The 17,168-nt window shown below is 41.4% G+C and overlaps 1 long non-coding RNA gene across 2 annotated transcripts in view; it reads left to right on the top strand.

Annotated features, from left to right (window-relative positions):
• The first annotated feature begins 236 nt into the window (after positions 1-236).
• The window catches only part of LOC123389093, a 68,778-nt gene continuing 51,846 nt past the window's right edge, over positions 237-17,168 (top strand). For both annotated transcript variants that reach the window (XR_006603622.1, XR_006603626.1), the window contains exon 1: positions 237-369. This is a non-coding gene — a long non-coding RNA (uncharacterized LOC123389093). The remainder of the gene's footprint in view (positions 370-17,168) is intronic.

The following is a 17,168-nucleotide window of genomic DNA, read 5'->3' as shown; positions in this document are numbered from 1 at the left end:
GGCTGCCCTGCAGAAACGTAGGCGAGGTTGTAGTGTCGCCCTCCGCCGCTCGGGGGCAGGACCACCTGCTGGCTCGGTGGCAGCGGCCCGCGCGCCTCTCTTGGCGGAGGCAGGCGGAGGCGGGCCTGCGGCGTCCTCTTTCATTGGCCGGGGGCGGGGGCGCGCTGCCATGTTGGAGGAAGCGGTGCCTTCTGTGCGGTGGAAACGCCGTGGCTTCACCGGTAGCGTCGGGGGAGCGCAGCCTCCTACCTTTCCTCCTCGCTCGAGTGTTGGTGCTGAGAGGCGGCGGCCGGCGGGATGGAGAGAAGTAAGATGAACCTGCCCAAGGGGCTGGACACGCTCTGCTTCGACAAGGACGAGTTCATGAAGGTGCGCGCCTGGGCTCTGCTCCCCGGAGCTGGGCCGTGGGTGGCCTGCCCTCCTTGGCCCTCCGGGGCCTCTCCTCGGGCTTCTCCTGCGGGCTTCCTGGGTCCCCCGCCCCGGACGGGTCCTCGGCGGGGACCTCACTGCACTTCGCAGTGAGTCTCTCTGGCCTCGGGTGGGCTAGGTGCAGCCTGGAGAAAGCAGTCCTGTGAAATCGTGCACATTGAATGAAAAGGCCTGAAAGTTCAGGGCAAGTGGTTTTGAGCTAAATGTAAAAGCCCCGGACCTGTAGGACCCGCCGCTCCCCCGGCCTGACAGAAGCCTCCCAGTGCCTTGTGCCTAGAAGCTGAGCGACTGTGCGTTGAACACATCTCTGAACACACGTACTTACCAGGAGGAATCGGGTAAAAAAGGCACTTAACCTAACGTTTATGCCTGACTTTCATCTTAAGCTCCCGGAATGAGAAATCTGAAAGACTGTACTGTCCTTACTGGTTCTGGTCCAGTACTACAAAGCATACCAAGCTCCTTTTCTAAAGTTGCCCTACTTCTCTTGGTGAGGTCAGCCTGAAGCTGGCAGCAGATAACTGTAGGACATAAACTTACAGAATAGAAATTTAAACTGAAAAGACTTTACTGACAGGAAAGGTTCATCAGACATAGCCTTGAAAATGTCCCAAGGTTTGAATCAGAGCCAGGAGGAGCTTTATCTGTTTTCTGTATCCCTCTGGGTCTGTACTTAAAGTATCAAAACGTATATGTTTAATTTCTAAGGATTGGGATTTAGTAGCTGGTTTCAGTGTTAAAAAGTTGTGGCTCTGTAGGTACCTAAAATTCTGAAAAGAGTTTGAATTTCTTACTTTTTTATGGCTTCAAGTCACAATATGTTTTTTTCTTTTTTGGGTTAACCAGCTAGTTCCTTTTTGATACTTTCATTCAGATCACATCTCCCAAACTCTGGCTTTAAAAGTGCTTATGTCTGGATCCTCTGCGGTGTGGCCATATCATTTTTAATATGTAGGGATGTCTACACGAAGGTATATTGTACTCTTGTTCTTGTATGGTGATGTTAAGCTACTGTAATAAAAGGTGTAAAGTGAATGGAGTGTCTGAAGGAGAGCACAGAGTGAATTCTCTGATCCAGAAACCTTTTGTTAACGAAGGACATGTGATGAGGAGAGAGGTCATTGGAAGAAGAAAAGGCACACACACAGACTTAAAGAATCTCAAAGCACAGAAGTCTCTTTAGCTTGTCTGTCTTTGGACTTCGTCAGGCTTTCTTTGGGCCTAACACTAGCATTTTCTCACACTTCCTCGCCCCGCCATCTTTCTCACTCTGAGCTGACAGAATGCCTTTGGTCAAAGCAGCTTTGGAAAATAGAAATCTCAAAATAGCAGTTCTAAAGTAGGACTTAGAGGTAGGAAGAGAGCAAACTGGGAAAGTGGCTAGAATGCCAGCAATTCCATATTCTTTCAAGGCTCTGACATTTCTGAATATAATGTACAATTTGTAGTGTTAATGAACGTGACCCCTTCATACATAGAAGGAAAATACATGGGACAGCTGTTCTGTGTAAAGTGGTATTGATCTTCTATGTGGGAGCTGGAGATAAAGGTATATGCAATTTGTGTTTCCGTCAGAGAGATGTTAAGTTACAGTTCCGAGGCAGAAATGAGTGGAGAGCTTGCTGTCGGGGTTGTATTTCTACATAGGTGTCTTGTTTGGCACATTTTGGAATGAGACTGGGATGGTAGAAAGGGAGATGGGGTGAGGCTGCGGGTTGCACCTTGGACACTGCATACATTGAGGGGTCCACGTTGATGCAGTCTTCATGGTAGAGCTGCAGTCAGGTTTACAGCAGGAAGTTGCATGGTCATATCTGTTGAGTTCGAGCTGACTGGTGGCAAGAGACTACTTTAAAAGTCATGTTTATGAGATCTAATGAGAAATAGAAGGGGAAAGGTATGCAAAAGAGGTAGGTGATCAAAGTGCAGGAATGGCAGTTGGGGAAGGGTCACCTGGGGTAGAGGCACTGGCAACATCATACTTTGTCGGCTTAGAAATAAGAAAATCCTTTGGGTTGACAGCCAAATAATAGATGAGCAGGACATAAGGTATTGGTAGTAGGGGGAGAAAGTGGCATAACAGATAAATTAGACCATTTACATGGGTGTGCTATTGACATCACATGTAGCCTTCCTCTTCCATCTCAACATATGACTTCATCTCCAGTTGTACAGAAAAATTAGCAGCCATCCCACGGGACCTCCTCCATCCTGCTGATCATGATCCCATTCTTGTATTTGTCCCCTTCTCCTCCTCGCCTGGTACGGGGAGGGGCTCTCCTTCCTCCTCGGGTTCAGTCTCCACTCTGGCTCGGAGTCCATGCCCTCCCGCCCTTCCAGGAGCCTGCGAGGATCCTCTCCCCTGCACTCCTTCCCATCACGCGCTCCTGTTTGATCCTCTCCCACTTGACTGCCCCACCTCTAGGTATTGCCCTGTCACTGTCGCGCATCACAGCCAGTGCTCAGGGGTTGACTTGACTTTCCCACCTTCCACCCTTCAGGCCCTGTCGTTCCACTAAAGAGTTCTTACCAAAACTGTTTCTAAGTCAGCGCACCTGACCTTTCTCTGTCTCCTTACTCGACATCGCAGTAGACCAAATGCTCTGCATTGCTTCCTGTCTTTCTTCTACCTCTCTGATGTGTCTCCTGTGCAAAGTCATGCTCCTGGTAGCCACTGAATGCTGATTATGGGCTCAGCCCCGTGTTCCTTTCTTTCCCTAGATGACCTTTTGTGCAGCTTCATGACCACCTATCAGCAGGTAAGGCAGATTCCTGTCTCTGGCCCACACGCCTCCTGAGCACCAGTTCTGTGTATCGGACTTGCTGACCTTTCTTCTCGGATGTGTCTGTGGCCCCTCAGACTCATCAGGTTCAAGACGGAATTCATGAGCACCTCCTCCACTGAAAACCACCTTTCTTATTCTATTGCCTCTCTCAGTAAACACTTCATCCGTTTAGCCTGGAGTCGGAAAACCAGAAGTCAACCCCTACTCTGTCACCTTTCCAAAATCTAGTCTGTCACACCAAGTCCTGTGGATTTCGCTTCCTAAACCTCTTGAGTCCATATACTTCTTTCCATCTCTTCTCGTACCTTTGCAGTGCGCCCTTGCCATCACACCGTAGAAGCTTCTCACCCAGTCTCCATGCGCCTTCCTTGTCTTTCTGGCCCCTGGTCTACACTGCAGGCAAGCCACTCTTGTCAGAATGCGGATGTGATCTTGTATGTACCAGGTGACTGGTCAGTCCACCAGCTCTTGAAAAACCATTTTCCCATGCACTCGAACGTATTTCAAAGAGAATCAGTCCCCCATGGGGTAGTTTTCCTTGGTAGACAGTTTGTTTCTGTGTTTAGCCAGTCTGCCTCCTTCGAACTTTTCTGTGTCAGTTCCTCTCTGGAACCTGTGGCTTCGTTGGCACCCCAGGTAGGCACATGAAGACCTTTTCCATGAGAAGTGAAGGCAGGAGCCCTCTGGACGGTGAATGTATGTACCCTCATGTTCCATAGGTAAAAGAACCGTGTGTGGGGGTTGGGGGGTAAGTCCTTGAGGCTCCTCCCTGTTCTAATTGGGTGAACTGGGAATTTTGAGACAGGCAGCAGGTCCTGTGTGTCCTTGTTTGCAGGGAGCATGCATTCTGATGGACAAAACGGAAAAGGGGAAGAATGAGCAGCTGCTCAGATCTGTTTGTACTGTGCTGGCTGATTAGCTGTGACCTGCAGATGTGGGTCCCATCCTCGGCTCTGCTCTCTGCCTGCTTATGTCTGACTTGGGGCAAATCACTCGCCTCCGGCCTTCTGTTTGCTTGTTAGTATAATGAGGTGGTGCTTATCTATGTGATCTTTGCCGGCTCCTCTGAAAAGACTCCAGTCCATCCTGGCTTGCAGATAAGGAAACTGAGGCCTGAGGTGTGGTGACTTCCTTTAAAGCCACACAGCTAGTTGGGGCCAATCACAGGCCAGATCTCCTGACCCCCACGCATCAGTCCTTGGAAATCCTACTGTAATATGTTCCTTTCCAGAGGCCACAGGTGGGAACTGAGGGAAGTGGGACAATCAGAACATTAAGAATAGCGCAGAAGATGGCACAATGTCCGCATGCCTTGGCACCTGCATTTCACCAATAGGGCCACCTCTTACCTTAGAAGAAGTTTCCACAGGGTTGGTGATCTGGATGCCTGGCCTGGAGCTTAGCTACGGTAAATGGGACCAGAGGGAAGTGATGGCTGTTTGAGGTGGAATTTGTTGACGGCGGCTGGAGATAGCAGCTGACAGAGGAGGAAGAGGGAAGAGTGACAGACAGCAGATAGCCACAGGCCCGCATGTCAGCCACTGTTGCCCAGGGCCGCCCATCCCCAGGAGCCGTCTTCCTATCACAGGAGCTGAGTGCTTACCCTGTGGGTTCTTAGTTCAATGTCACGTCTTGATGACAAGATTCCATTCTCTTCCGCATCAGTTTGAGACAGACATCGTAATGAAATTCTAATTAGCCAAATATGGAATGTAAACGTGGAACTCATTTTATAGAGAAATTTTCTTATGTGAACTACTTTCCCAGATGATAGAGGAGTTATGACGATGTAACATCAGATATAGTTTATCTGATTGGCACTTGTAAGAAGGGTCCCCGGCAAAAAAAACCTGTCTTTTTGTTGTTGTTGTCCTCCCTTTTGATCTTTCCTTTCCATTCCTTTTTTTTTTTTTTTTGTCTTGTGAGCAGTCATCTGATTTATAAAAAGATGCAACAAAAAGTAAAATGGTACAAGATAATCAGTTTCAAAACATAAAAAAATGAGTGTCTTTAGCCATAGCTCAGAACAGAGGAACTGGGTAAGGAGAATTGCTTGTATGAACTGGCAACAGGAAAAGTTGGTAAAGGAGAGCTGAGGAACTCTATTAAGATATAGGAGTGAGTGGCTCCATCATCATCTGGCATTCGCTCAGTGTCGTCTATATGGTTAGAGATGTCCATGATGGGAACTCCAGCAGTCTTCTGGGTCTGGGTCAGCTGATGCCACAGTGTAACACTCTGAATTTCTTCCGTACTGAGCAGTCATCTGCATAGTTTGTCTTGTGTGTACGTGGTAATTGTTTGAATATTGGCTCTTTTGCAATCCTTAGAGCCTCTTGATACTTTCACCCCAGTTTCTCAGTTTCAGCCATTACACAGTCAGTTGTACAACTGGTACACTTGGCACACAGCCCGTCCATCATTGACCGGTCAAGTTTGGCTTAAATAGAAAAGTTGATAAAGTCGGTACCAACCAGGATGTGGTAAGTCGGCCCAACTGTGTGTTTAGATTGGAAAAAGCAGGAGGGATGTTGGGGGACTTCTCTTTCCTTGAGTGCATGGGATCCTTCTTTTCTTTCTTTTTAGGTTTTAATCTGTCCTTCTCTCAGAGAAGGATCTCAGAGCTAAGCATTCGCTTCCCGGTCACATACTTTCTTGCTTTCTCTTGCTTCCCCATGTTCACACCATGCCCATTTCTCCTTGCTTTTGATTTTCTAATTCACTCTTTGTAGTACCATAAAACTTATTTAAATAAAATGTTGGCCTACTAAGTTATTGATTATTAGTAAGTTCTTTGTTCAAAATTTGAGAGCAAGAAGTATTATGTAAATATATCTTTTTGTTATTTAACTAGTCTTACAACATTTAGCATCAAATTTCTTGAAACATTTAAACCAATTAATCACAAACTGGGGCTTGGGCTCTTTCTTTTTTTTTTTTTTTAAGTAATCTCTATACCCAACATGGGACTTGAACTCACAACCCTGAGATCAAGACCTGCATGCTCCAGTGACTGAATGAGCCAGGTGCCCTTTGGGCTTTTTGTTTTTAAGTTCCTCAGGTGAGGGGCTGCCTTAGTGGCTCAGAGGGTTAAGCTTCTGTCTTCAGCTCAGGTCATGGTCTTAGGGTCCTGGGATCGAGCCCTGCATGGGACACTCTGCTCAGCATGGAGCATGATTCCCTCCCTCTCTGCCTACTTGTGATCTCTCTGTGTGTCAAATAAATAAATAAAATCTTAAAAAAAAAAGTTCCTTAAGTGATTCTAATGTGTGACCAGTGTCGAGAACTCTAGCACTGGATAATTCCTTTAAATAGCTCAAGAAATTAATTTTGAAAAGCGAACTAAAAGCCTACATAGATTATGATTGGTGTTAAATTGAGGGGAAAAAAGAGATAAAGAGAAGAAATCAGCTGGAACAGAGTGTAATTAGGTACTCTATGTCAAATGGGTATATAAATTCAACAAAGGAGTTTGATATAAAATTGATTAAAATGTTAGAACAGAAGTTTTTTAGAATTTCAGTGTTACTATTTCATGATGCTTTTAAGATGATCTCTCTGTAGATGGTGGGAAGATCTTGTTAGCATATGTTTTTAATTTCTCAAGCTTGAATAATTTAGTCACTGAACAAAGATTTAGAATGAGTTTTGGGAGACACAAGTCCTAGATTATGTCCCCACCTAGCTGGGTCAGAGATTTGAGAGCAGGGGCTGGAGGGAAGAGCTCCAAGGACATTTTTGTATACATGCTGATACCTTGGGCGGGAACACTCTTCCCACACTTCCTGTGGCTAGCTCCTTTGTGTCATTTGGATCTCAACTCATTGTTCTATATTTCCTGGTTCATCCAAGTTAAAATATATCCCATTTGTCACTCAGACCTTTACTGTGTCCTGTTTTCTTTTTAGCTGGGATCACTATTCATTAATCACTATTTGATCACTGTTCATTAATATAATGTTTGTTTACATATTTATTTTCTCATTTCTGCATTAGAATATCTGCTCCTTAAAAGCAGAGACCTTGTCTTTGTTTTCATGACTGTGTCCCCAGGTCTTAGAGCAGAGCTGGAGTTGCATGATAAATATTTGAGGAATATTTATGGGATATACAGGGACATTTATTCATCTCTGTTGTCCATTGTTTTTCAAGAATGGTTGGAAACACACACATACGTGAGCTCACACAAACTTTCTATGTCTTTCAACCCCTATGTAGTGTGCAGATTAGTGCTTAACTATTTTCGTTTTTTGTCTCGATGAAATGGGACATGTTTCAGGGCAGAGCTCATAAATTTCTTATGCCCTCTTAGTACTTCTCATCATTACAGAGTGATGGTTCTGGGGGATTCTGCTTCTCGTGGAGATAGTATATAGTGATTTTATAAGTCCATGTATCTGGGAAGGAGTGTTTTACTTCTTGGCAGCTTAGAGAACTTCAATCTTTCCAAATTCCATGTAATTTTCATAGCATTAAAGCTACTAATTTCAGATTATTGGTAAGTTTTAAATGATTAATTCCCAGGTTACTTTGAATTAGTCTTTGTTTGCCATCCCTGATTGCAGCTAGTTAGTAAAGTAGCTAAACTTTTAAACTCTACTTGGTTTTAATTTTGAGTGATGTCACTGCTTCTCTCATGGTTAATGGTTCTTAATTACCTGCAGCTTGTCTGGTTTGCTCATTTATTTTCCTGTGTTCCAACACCTCTTGTGATCTCCCAACTTCTGGCCTTTTGGGGGATTTGTACTTTAGCTGGGTTCAGATAGGAAATACCCCTGAGTAATAGGAGAAGATATTTTTCTTCTAACTTCACTATCTCCTATTATTAATGTATTACATTGTTGTGGTACATGTGTTACAACTGATGAACCAGCATTGATACAGTATTAATTAAAATCCATGGTTTACATTAGGGTTCACTCCTCTTTCTATAGTTCTGTGGGTTTTGACAAATGTATAATGTTATTTACCTACTCTTGGTATCTTACAGCCTAGTTTCATTGCCTTGAAAACCCCTGTACCTCATCTATTTGTTTCTTCTCCTCGCTCTGTACCCTGCTCCCTCACCCCTCAGCCCAGGATCTTTTTACTGTCTAGAGTTTTACCTTTTCAGAGGCACCTGGCTGGCTTAGTTGCTAGGGCATCTGACTCTTGATCTCGGGGTTGTGAGTTCTAGCCACCACATTGGGTATAGAGATGACCTAAAAAATAAATAAAAATAAAAATGTTGGTTAATTTTTACCTTTTCCAGAATGCCATAGAGTTGGAATCATATAGTATTTAGCCTTTGGGACTGGTCTTTCACTTAGCAATATGCATTTAAGGTTCTTCGAAGTCTTGTGGCTTAATAATTCATCTTTTAATTGTCGAATAATCCATTGTGTGGGTGTGGCACAGTGTACCTGTTCACCTACTGAAGGAGATTTGGATTGCTTCCAAGTTTTGGCACTTCAGAGAATAAAGCTGCTGTAAACATCCATGTGCAGGTTTTTGTGTGGACACTAGTTTTAAGCTCTTTTGGGTAAATACAGAGGAGCACAATTACTGATCTTATAGTGAGAATGTGTTTAGTTCTGTGAGAAACTGCCAAGCTGTCTCACACAGTGCCTCCCATTTTGCGTTCTGACCAAACAGTGAACGAGAGTTCGGTTGTCCCACATCTTTGCCAGCATTTGGTATTACTAGTGCTTTGGATTTTTTATATTCTACGTGATATGTAATAGTACCTTGTTTAAATTTGCAATTTCTTAATGACATACAAAGTTGAGCATCTTTTCAGATCCTTTTTTTTTCTTTTTTAAAGATTCTATTTATTTATTAACAGCACAAGCACACGGAGAGGTAGCAGCAGGCAGCGGGAGAGGGAAAAAAGCAGGCTCCTCGCTGAGCCGGGGGCCCAGTGTGGGGTTCAGTTCCAGGACCTGATCTAAAGGCAGATGCTTAACCGACTGGGTTTCCCAGCCACCGCTCTTTTCACATTTTTAAATTAGGGTTGATTTCTTGTTGCTACTAAGACATCTTTATATTATATTTCTTATTTTAAGTCCTTTACCATGGATGTGTTTTGCAGATATTTTCTCTACTCTGTGACTGGTCTTTTCATTCTCTCTCTCTCTTTTTTTTTTTTTAAGATTTTATTTATTTATTTGTAAGAGAGAGAGCGAGCGAGAGTGAGCACAGGCAGACAGAGTGGAAGGCAGAGTCGGAGGGTGAAGCTGGCTCCCTGCGGAACAAGGATCCTGATGTGGGGCTCGATCCCAAGACGCTGGGATCATGACCTGAGCCGAAGGCAGCTGCTTAACCAACTGAGCCACCCAGGCGTCCCGTCTTTTCATTCTCTTAACAGTGTCTTTTACAGAGAAGTTTAATTTTAACAAAGTCCCTCTCATCAATTTTTTTCTTTCGTAGATCATGCTTTTGGTTTTATATCTGAAAAGTCATTGCCAAATCCAAGGATCCCTACATTTTTTCTTATGTCATCTTTAAGAAGTTTTGCATTTTACATTTAGGTTTTGTGAAAGGTGTGAAAAGTTTGTTTTTATTCTTTTCATTTGTTTGTTTTGTCTTATCTATGTCCCATTGTTCGGTTCCATTTGTTGAAGACTGTCCTTGCCATTGAGTTGCCTTTGCCTGTGTGTGTGGATGTTGTTCTGGGCTCTCCACTCTGTTCCAAGCACCTGTCTCTTTTGCCAGGCACCTTCTGTCTTAATCACTATAGCTTTAATAGTAAGTCTTGAGATTGGGTGGTGGCAATTCCCAATTTCCTTTTTTTCCCCGCTCTTTAATATTTTGTTGACTACTCTGGGACTCTTGGTTTTCCAGTTTTCCATCCAAATTTTAGAGTCAACATGTTGGTATCCACAGAATAACTTCCTGGCATTTTGATTGGGATTGCATTGAGTCTGTCGATCAGTTTGGGAAGAACTGACCTCTTAACAGTATTGAGTGTTCTTACCCAAGATGATGGACTTTCTTTCCACTTCACATCTTACCTTGCTTGTTATCTTTCATCAGAATTTTATACTTTTTCTCATATAGATATTGTGCATATTTCGTTAGATTTGCACCTAAGTATTATTTTTTTTTGGTATGCTAATGTAAATGGTCTTGTGTTTTTAACTTCAAATTCCACTTGTACATTGCTGGTATATACGAAAGCAATTGACTTTTTAAATTTTTTAATTAAAATTCAATCTCATTAACATATAGTGTACTTTTAGTTTCATGGTTAGAATTTCATGATTCATTGGTTGCATACAACACCCAGAGCTCATCCCAACAAGTGCCCTCCTTAATACCCCTCACCCAGTTACCCCAACTTTCCCCTCTCCAGTAACCCTCGGTTTGTTTCCTGTAGTTAAGTCTCTTGTGATTTGCCTCCCTGTCTGTTTCTATTTTTCCTTCCCTTCTCCTATATTCATCTGTTGTTTCTTAAGTTCCACATGTGACTGAAACTATATGGTATTTGTCTTCCTCTAGTTCCATCCATGTCCTTGCAAATATCAAGATTTTGTTCTTTTTGATGGCTGAGTAATGTGTGTGTGTGTGTGTGTGTGTGTGTGTACCACATCTTCTTTATCCATTCATCTGTTGATGGACATCTGGGCTCTTTCAATAGTTTGACTATAAACATCGGGGTGCTTTTGCCCCTTCAAATCACTTTGTGTACTTTGGATAAACATCTAATAGGGCAATTGCTAAGTCGTTGGGTTGTTACATTTTTAACTTTTTGAGGAGCCTCCATACTGTTTTCCAGAGTTGCATTCCCACCAACAGTGTAGGAGGATTCCCCTTTCTCCACATCCTCGCCAACATCTGTTGTTTCCTGACTTGTTAATTTTAGCCATTTTGACTGATGTAAGGTGGTGTCTCATTGTGTTTTTGATTTGTATTTCCCTGATGCTGAGTGATGTGGAGCTCTTTTTCATGTGTCTGTTGGCCATTTGGATGTCTTCTTTGGTCTGTTCATGTCTTCTGTCCATTTCTTGACTGGATTTTTTTGTTTTTTGGATGTTGAGTTTGATAAATTCTTTATAAATTTTGAATACTGGCCCTTTGTCTGATACATCATTGGAAAGCAATTGACTTCTGTATTTTAACTGTGTATTGTGCAGACTTGCTATAATCACTTGACTAGTTTCAGGAGGGTGTGTGGTGTGAAGTCTTTGTATTTTCTGTAGACAGTCATGTCATCTGTGAACAAAGTTTTATTCTTTCCCAGGCTGTATACCTTTTGTTTCCTTTTCTTAACCTATTTCATTAGTTTGGCCTTCCAGTATAGTATTGAATAGTAGTAGTAGGAGGGACATCCTTGCCTTGATTCCTTGTCTTCTATTTTCTCAGTATTAATATCATGTTAGCTGTGGATTTTTTGAGATATTCTTTATCTAGTTGAGGAAGTCCTCCTATTTCTAGTTTCCTGAGGGTTAATAATGAAGAGGTGTGGATTTTGTTAAATGTTTTTTTTCCTCCCTTCATTGATATGATCATGTGATTTTTTTTTCTGTTGATATGATGGATCACATTGATTTTCTAATGTTGAACATTTTCTAATGTTGCATACCTGGAATAAATCCTACATGAACCTGGTGTATAATTTTTTAATATAGTGTTTGCTTTTATTTGCTAATTTTTGTTGAAGATTTTTGGGTCTGTGTTCATGAGAGATACTAGTTTGTAGTTTCTTTTCTTGTAGTATTGGTTTTGGTGTCAGGGTAATAATGATCTCCTAGAATGATTTAGGAAGTATTCCTTCTAGTTTTACTTTCTGGAAGAGATTTTAGAGAATTGTGTAGTATTCGATAAATGTTTGGTTGAATTTATAGTGATTGGGATTGTTAGCAGTAGCCCTCCCTTCTTTCATCTGATATTAGTAACTTATGTCTTCTACCTTTTTTTCTTTGTTTGCCTGGCTAAGGGTGTATCTGTTTTATTGATGTTTTCAAAGAAACAGACTTGGGGTTTATTGATTAAAAAAAAAATTCCTGGGATGCCTGGGTGGCTCAGTTGGTTAAGCAGCTGCCTTCGGCTCAGGTCATGATCCCAGGGTCCAGGGATCGAGTCCCACATCGGGCTCCTTGCTCGGCAGGGAGCCTGCTTCTCCCTCTGCCTCTGCCTGCCTCTTTGTCTGCCTGTGCTCGCTCTCTCTCCCTCTGTGTCTGGCAAATAAATAAATAAAAATCTTTAAAAAAAATTCCTGGTTTTAATTACATTGATTTCTGCTCTAATTTTTATTTTTTTCTACTTCCTTACGGTTTTTTTTTTTTAATGATTTTATTTGACACAGAGGGAGTCAGTGAGAGAGGGATTACAGGCAGGAGGAATGGGAGACGGAGAAGCAGCCTCCCTGAGCAGGAATCTCTGATGCAGGGCTCTGTCCCAGGACCCTAGGACCATGTCCTGAGCCAAAGGCAGATGATTAACCAACTGAACCACCCAGGATCCCCTCCTTACTTTAGATTTGATTTTGTTGTTGTTGCCTAAAATGGAAGCTAAGATTATTGACTTTAATCTTTTTTTTTCTAATATTTGCATTCAGTACTGTATTTTCCCTTTAAGCAGCATTCCACACATTTTGCTACATTGTATTTTGTTGAGACTGGTCTCCTGTCATTTAGAAGTGTGTCATTTAATCTCCATGTATTTTGGACTTCTTCAGCTATCTTCTGTTACTGATTTTTAATTCCATTGCGGTCTGAGAACATACTTGGTATAATTTTTATTTTTAAAAATTTGTTGTGTTTTGTGGCCCAGAATTATTCTGTCTTGATGAGTGTTCCATGTGAGCTTAAGAAGAATGTGTGTTGCACTATTACTGGGCGAAATTGTCTGTGTACATCTGTTGTACAGTAATTGATGGTGGTGTTAAGTGTGCCATGTCTGGACTGAATGTCCACATCTGTCAGATCCTTGTTGCCCTGCTGCTGGATCGGCCCATTAATGATGGAGAAGTGTTGAAGTCACCAGCTGTGATAATGGAATCGTATATTTCTCCCTGCAGTTCTGTTAGGTTGTGTCTCACCTGTGTTGATCAGGCACACATACGTTAAGGATAATTGTGTCTTCTTGGTCAGTCGATTTCTTTATCATTATGTAATGCTGCTCTTTATGCCTGATAATTTTCCTTCTCTGAAATCTGCTTTGTCTGAAATTCATATAGCTACTCCATTGTTCCTGTGATTAGTGTTACTTTGCATTTTTTTAATGTATCCTAGCATTTAACTTGTTAATATTTAAGTTGTTTCATTTTTCATCAAAATGTAATTCACAAAGCAGAATAGTTGCCATTTTAAAGTGTACTCTTCTCTGGTTTTTAGTATATTTACTGTGTATATGGTACATACGTCACTTCTGTCTAATTCCAGAATGCTTCCATCACCCGAAAAATAAACCTCTTAGTTCCAATTCTCCCCTCCCCTTATTCCCTGGCAATCATGAATCTACTTTCTGTTTTTATGGATTTGCCTTTTCTGGAACATCTCATATCAGTGGAATTGTATAACACGTGACCTTTTGTGTCTGGCTTCCTTTAACCTGAGAGTAGAATGTTTTCAGACTTCACTCGTGTTGTAGCATGTAACAGTTTATTCCTTTTTATGGTTGTGTAAGAGGCTCTTCCACATTTTATGTATCCATTCATCAGTTGATGGACGTTGGGTATATACTCTTTTGGCTGTTACGAGCAGCGCTGCTGTGCACATTCATGTACAGGTTGTGGCAGGAACATCTGTTGTCAGTTCTGTCGGTGTCATACCCCTAGACGTAGAACTGCTGGGTAATTGTACGTGTGTAACTTCTTGAGGAGCTACCGAGCTGTTTGCTGCCTTAGCCACACTATTTTACATTCTCACCGACAATACAGGAGGGTTCCAGCTTCTCCGCCTTTTTGCCAGCACTTTTCTTCTTTTTTTTTCTTTTTCTTTTTCTTATTTTACCATAGTTGTCCTAGTGGGTGTGACGTGGCATCTGCATGTGCTTTTGATTCGCATTTCCCCAATGACTAAGGATGTCGAACATCCCGACGTGTGCTCTTGACCGTCTGTGTATCATCTTTGGAGAAATGTCTATTCAAAAGTCTTTGGCTTGTTTTTAAATTAGGTTATTTGTCTTTTTGTTGTTGAGTTCTAAGAGTATATTTGCATATTCTGGTTATTAGGTCCTTGTCAGACAAATGATTTGCAGATACTCTCTCCCATTCTGTGGGTTGTCTTTTCACGTTCTCCGTAGTGTCCTTTGACACACAAAAGTTTTTATTTTGATCAAGTTCAGCTTATCTAATATTTCTTATTGCTTTGTGTATCATGTCTAAGAAAGCTTTTCCCGATCCAAAGGCATACAGATTTTCACCTATTTTCTCTGAGTGTTACAGTTTTTACTCTTACATTTAAATCTTTGATCCATTTTGAGTTATATTTTTGTGTATGTGTGACGTTGCTGTTCCAAGTTCATTCTTTTGCATGTAGATATTCACTTGTCCCAGTAGTAGGCACTCGAAAAGACTGCTTTTCCCCCCATTAAATGGTCTTGGCATCCTTGTGAAAAATCAGTTGACCATAAATGTATCGGTTGTAAATACTTTCTTTTTGAATACTTGGGAAATCTACACTATAAAGTAAAACCATTCCTAAAGTAGTAAAACCATTCTTGGTTAAGTGAAATGGGTCTCTATTATGGCACTGTGAGTTTGGGTTTGCTTTTCACAGCAAATGCTGCCTGACCCAGTATTCACAGATGTTCTGAGTTATTTAGTCATGTGTTATGCAACTTTTGTTTATCTGAGAACAAATGCATAAATGGTAAGTTGAGTACTAATATTACCTAATAGCATTTGTTCACTGAGGCTAAGTTATATGATTTATTCATTTATTTATTTATTTAAGATTTTATTTGAGAGTGAGAGAGTGCAGGAGCAGGAGGAAGGGACAGAGTGAGAAGCAGGCTCCTTGCTCAGCAGAGCGCCTGATGTGGAACTCAAACCCAAGAGACTGGGATCATGACCTGAGACAAAGGCAGATGCTTAACCAACTGAGCCACATAGGCACCCCAGTTATACAATTTAGAATGCCATCATGAAGTTCAAGAACTTCAACAATGTGTAACTGAGGCAGGGAAAGTGATCGACCTAAAGGTATACAGTTGGTGAGTAGGATGGCCAGGATTATGAACCGAGACCCCCTCCCGTGACGTACTACATAACTATGATGTAAGGTCTGAGATGGTCTCAGGAGAGAAAGTTCCAGGCTAATTTGGTCACCAGTGTAAGAAGCAGGTGGCTTTCTGTAGATGACTGTGAAATTACGGTTTGGTATGAAGTCCTTCTCTCCGACACTAGCAGGGTCAGTCTTTGGTTGATTAACTAAAAAATGTCAGTTTAAACAAGTACTCTTAGGGAATGGTACATACAGTTTTTAGCATTTTATTTGGAAACAATATATGTACATTTATTCTCCATTGAAACAGTGCCAGGTCTTTTCTCTGGAAACTGGCCTGCAGATTAGATTTCTGAGTTATCACAGCACTTGGGTCGCTCAATAGGTTAGTCGTCTACCTTCGGTTCAGGTTATGACCTCGGAGTCCTGGGATGGAGTCCCGCATTGGACTCCCTGTTCAGCAGGGAATCTCCTTCTCCCATTGCCCCTTTCCCTGCTCATACTGTCTGTCTGTGTCTCAAATAAATAAAAAAGAATCTTTTTTAAAAAAGCTTCTATGTTGTCTTTTTTTTTGCATTCAGTTTCAGTTTCTTTAACTGAATTGAGTGAGAATCCTGTGATCACTCCCTCCCTGCCTGGTACTGGGTCATCTAACCCATACCTAACTTAGCAAAAATTTTTCTTATTGATTTCTTTGTATCAAATCTTTCCAAAGTAGCTGTGTTAGTTTTCAAAAGAACAGTGATTTTTTTTTGCAGTCATATTTTGTTGGTTTACATAGTGTTTAATGAAGCTGTATAATTACGAAGTAAGTGTAGGTGTCCTTAACTAGTTTGGGAATCATCACATTTGATTCTTGCTGACTAAACAGGTAATGGATTAGCAGAGTCACAGGGGAAGTAGACAGTAATTTATTGCCTCTAAGCATATAAGCCTACCTGGGTATCACAGAATTGTAAAGGGGAAACACAGGCTAGCTAATCCTGTGAGACCAATACTTGGAAATAGGTTATGAAAGATTTGGAACATCTGTTCAATGGGACACTCAGCATGCACATAAAATATTAATAGAAATGTATGTGCTTTACATAAAGACATTCAAGTTATATTTTTAGATGGGAAATTATTTTTAATAGAATGGGTTTTTATTTTTTATTTTTTTATTCTTTTTTTAAGATTTTATTTATTTATTTGACACAGAGAGAGGTCACAAGGAGGCAGAGATACAGGCAGAGAGAGGGGGGAAAGTAGGCTCCCAGCTGAGCAGAGAGCCTGATGTGAGGCTTGATCTCAGGACCCTGAGATATGACCTGAGCCGAAGGCAGAGGCTTATCCCACTGAGCCACCCAGGTGCCTAAAGTTGTCTGCCATCTTTAAAAACAGTTGGCATCTTTTTGCAGTTTCCAGTGTTTTTGGTTAGAGTATCTGTTTATAGCCTGATTAAGGTAACTTCCTTCCTACTCTTTCATTCTGAGTTTGTTTCTTTTTGGGAAAGTATATTTTCTACTCTTTAAAAAGAAGGACCTAGAAAAGCGAAATGGCACTCCACCTTCTTTGTCAACTCAATCAAAATGCTAAATTTCTTGATTGTCAATATTACCATTTGTAAAGGGAGAATAAAATTATTGTTACAATCATATAACATAATATATTTCAAAGTGTTCTGTAAACCACCCTTTGTAAAGCTATAAATAGTGAGAAACGGTATATCATTGTCTTTGCCATTCAAGACATTTTAAATTATAGGTTTAAGGAAAAACACAAGTCTATAAAAATTGTGAAAGAAAACTGAATGGTCAAAACA

This window comes from Mustela putorius, unplaced genomic scaffold (assembly GCF_011764305.1).
Source record: "Mustela putorius furo isolate JIRA1106 unplaced genomic scaffold, ASM1176430v1.1 tig00003944_pilon_pilon_pilon, whole genome shotgun sequence".
NCBI lineage: Eukaryota > Metazoa > Chordata > Mammalia > Carnivora > Mustelidae > Mustela > Mustela putorius.
This window is presented reverse-complemented; position numbering and strand designations above follow the sequence as displayed.